Raw genomic sequence first — 4,437 nt, forward strand, 5'->3', positions numbered from 1 at the left:
TTCAAGCTTGTTCGTCAAGTCCTTTCATCATTTTGTCTTCCAGTTACGTCAAATAAAATTCTGGAGCTATGTCGTGCATGTCTCAATTCCAAAAGCAAGCAACTACTGTTTGCGACATCTCAGTTTCAAGCAAAATGTCCCTTAGAACTCATTTATAAGGATGTATGGGGTTCTTCCCCTATTTGTTCAAAAAATGGTTCTAAATATTATGTTTCGTTTCTAGTTGCTTTTAGTAAATACACTTGGTTATATCACATTTCTTGTACAGGTGATGTCACCAACATTTTTATTAAATTCAAACTTGATGTTGAATGTTTCTTTGAATCCAAAATTAAATCTGTGCAATCTGATTGGGGAGGCAAATATCACCCTTTGAACAAATTACTTCTTTCTCATGGAATTTCTCATTGCATATCTTGCCAACATACGCACCAACAAAATGATGCTAATGAGCGGAAGCATCGTCACATAGTCGAAACCGGTCTTGCTCTCTTATCAAATGCTAACATGCCCTCATATTTTTGGGATAATGCTTTCTCCATTGCATGTTATTTAATTAATAGAATGCCTACTCCATTGCTGAAAAATAAATCTCCCTTTGAAACACTATTCAAACGTTCCTCCGATTATCAATTTCTTCATACGTTTGGTTGTGCATGTTGGCCAAACTTACGTCCTTACAACTCACACAAACTCCAGCAAAGGTCCACTCAATGTCTTTTCTTAGATTATAGCCCTCAACACAAAGGCTACAAATGCCTAAATCTCAACACTGACTGATTATATATTTCGCGTGATGTTCGTTTTGATGAAACCACATTTACGTGTTCATTAAATCCCACTCAAAATCCAGCCCAAAATAACTCTGTTTTGCAGGTTCATCCGTCAATTCCTATCCTCACACCTTTGATTATTGGGACTCTAGCAGTTCACTCCACGAACGCGCATCCTTCAGCAGCCCAAGCAGAAACAAATCCACATAGCCCAACTCAAGTAACAACTGATTGAGCCAATCAAATCCCTACAGATGTTCCAACTCCACCTTCCTCACCTTTACCTTCTTCAACCCCTAGCACCACGCAGGTCCAACCAAAATCCCCACCAACCTGGCTATACCTGCTTACCCAATGACTACCTGAGCAAAGAATAATATCACAAAACCCAAAACTCTCACCGACGACATCGTCCGTTATCCCCTTCCTCATGCCTTAGTTGCTACCTCAACCTCCTAAGAACCGGAACCCACTTGCTACTCCTTAGAATGAAAAACCCTCTCTGGAGAAAAGCCATGAATATGGAATTTGATGCTTTACTCCACAACCATACCTGGAATATGGCTCCTCCATCTTTAGCACAGAATATAATTGGGTGTAAATGGGTGTTTCGATTGAAGAGAAAAACTGATGGTTCTATTGACCGCTACAAAGCCCGACTTGTTGCAAAAGGCATTCATCAACAAGAAGGTGTTGACTATAGTGAGACTTATAGCCCCGTTATCAAGCCAACAACGATACGCTTTGTCCTCTCTTTAGCTATCTCTAAAGGTTGGCCTATTCATCAGATTGATATTCAGAATGCATTTCTTCATGGAAATTTGTCTGAGGAAGTATACATGACTCAGCCCCTAGGTTTCACTCACCCCCAATTTCCCACACACATTTGCAAGCTTAAAAAGGCTTTGTATGGACTGAAACAGGCACCTCATGCTTGGTTCTCTAAGTTAAGCAACAAGCTCATTGAGTTACGGTTTTTTTAGTTCTCGGTCAGACAACGCCCTCTTTATAAATCGCACATTTACATATACTATGCTAATACTGATTTATGTAGATATATTCTGATTACATGCTCTAATCATGCTGCTATTCGTGATTTATTGACTGCCCTATATTGTGAGTTTGTTGTAAAAGAGTTTGGAGCTTTTCATTTTTTTTTTTCTAGGTATTGAAGTGTTACCTTACTCTAAGGGAGTTTTACTGTCTTAACAAAAGTATATAATGGACATTTTGAAACGCATGAACTCTCCTATGACCCCTACTACCCACCTCTCGGCCTTTGAGGGAGAAACCTTTGCTAATCCGACTTTGTATCGAAGCACAGTCGGGGCACTTCAATACTTATGCATCACTCATCCTGATATTTCATTTTGTGTAAATAAATTGTCTCAGTTCATGCACAAACCAACAGAACTCCATTGCCAGTCCGTGAAAAGGCGTCTCCGATACATCAAACTGACCATTCAATTTGGACTTCAGTTTTAAAAGTCATCTGTAAATCACATTCAAGCCTTCTCAGATGCTGACTTGGCTGATAGCCGTGATGACCGTCGATCAACCGGCGGATATTGTATTTTTCTTGGTGATAATCTCATATCTTGGAGCTGTAGGAAATAACCCACGGTAGCTAGATTGAGCAAAGAAGCTGAGTATAAGGCTCTTGCGAACACGACTGCCGAACTCTCATGGATCACGTCCCTTTGCTCAGAAGTTGGTCTAAATTCTATCAACCACCAACCCTGTTGTGTGATAACATTAGAGCTATGTACTTATCTTCAAATCCAGTATTTCATGCCAGAACCAAACATGTTGAGATAGATTTTCATTTTGTTAGAGATTTGGTGACAAAGAAAGTGATCTCTATAAAATTTATCTCTAGTAAAGATCTGTTGGCAGATATCTTTACAAAGCCCTCGTCATCTCCACAGTTCACCATTCTCAGGGACAAGCTTAACGTTATCTCTATACCGTTTAGCTTGAAGAGGCGTATTAGAGATATACTCTCAATAACACAACTCATGGATAAGAAGACCATTCAAAACTCAAAGACTCAAGATATATCTCCTGATCTAATAACAAGTTCAAATACAAGATAACATCTAAGATAATATACATTCAAATGTAAACTGTTATCTTGTAGAGTTTTTATCTTATCACAATTGTATTCATTTACTTAATTATCTTGTAAACTGTTCAGCCTATATATATACGAAGCCTATACCATGTTTAGATAAGGCAACAAACATATATTCAGAGACTTTATAATTACGGTTATGAGTGCCTTAATAAAACTCAAGAATGCCGGGGTTGAATTTCAAATGGAACAAAGTGGAATTTTGGATCTTTTAGAATTTTTTTTTGTGGGTTGCATGTTCGAAGTGGGAGAGAGAACACCCGAAGTTAGATTCTGAACAATTTATGGCGAATGTTAAAAGTTGGATTCTTAATGTTTGAAGACAGCCTGAGAGCATTTAATTTCACCACCTTAGCTTAACTTGTCGTGCAATATGAGCTGTTTTAAATATCCTTTTTACCCTTTAGCCTCCATTTTTGTCATCTCTCAGTTGAGAAAATTCTAGTGAGAGTTAGAGAGTGGGTTTTGAAGGGAAAATGAGCTTTCTTGTGAATTTGTCTTCAAGGAGAGGCAATCTTATAGTTGAGAGTTAAATATATTTTCTTTAGGTTATTGCGTAAATAACATGCAACTTCTTAATAGATAACATTTTTCAAGTATATCAATGCTTAAAAATTGCTTAAGAATCTGAAATTTATTTAAAATAGTAAAGGATCCTAATATGCTGCCAAAGAGTAAAACTACTAAAACTATGTTTTGTGAAATTTTTGTTTGTTCATACATGTCTATAGAAGTACGAGAAACATATAAATGCGAAATAATAAGAAATAATAAAAGAGACAACAAGATTAAGGTGACACTACAAAAAGAAGATTTTTTATTGACATAGGTTTACTGACGTATCAGGCTGTCTGACAAGTCAGTAAACCCTCCTGACGGGGCAATCCTGATGTGTTTCAGTCGTGAAAAATGTGGGTGTCAGGAATTGGCAATTTCTGACGTGCTAGATCCAACACGTCAGGAAAATTTTTTGACGTGTCAAATTCTGACACGTTAAAAAATTTTCTGACGTGTCAAATTTTGACACGTTAGTAAATTTTTTTAATTAAAAAAAAATCCAGGAAAAAATTAAAAAAAGAAAAATTAATTTTTTTAATAATTTTAAATTTCCTGACGTGCCAAAATTGACACGTTAGGAAATTTAAAATTATTAATTTTTTTTTTCTGGATTTTTTTTTAGTCTGAAACAGTACGTTTCTTCTTCCCCCCAGCTCTCTCCCTGCTGCCTTCTTCCTTCCTCCATTTGCACTCTCTCTCTCTCTCTCTCTTCTTTCCTCCATTTTCAAAAACCCAAACTCAAAAAATCTTCAAAAAATCAAAAACCCAAATCAAAATATAAACTTTATACTTCTTCCTTCTTCTATCTTCTTCTCTTCAAATAAAAAATCAAAAATCTCTCAAATCAAATCAAAATAAACCAAATCAGAGCTTCTTCAAATCAAAAATCTCTCTTATTCGATCCTCTTCTCTTCTCCTTTTTTTTTTTTTGCTTCTTCGATCTTCTGATCTTCTCTCTCTCTTTTTTTTTTT

The sequence above is a fragment of the Corylus avellana genome, chromosome ca2 (assembly GCF_901000735.1).
Source record: "Corylus avellana chromosome ca2, CavTom2PMs-1.0".
NCBI lineage: Eukaryota > Viridiplantae > Streptophyta > Magnoliopsida > Fagales > Betulaceae > Corylus > Corylus avellana.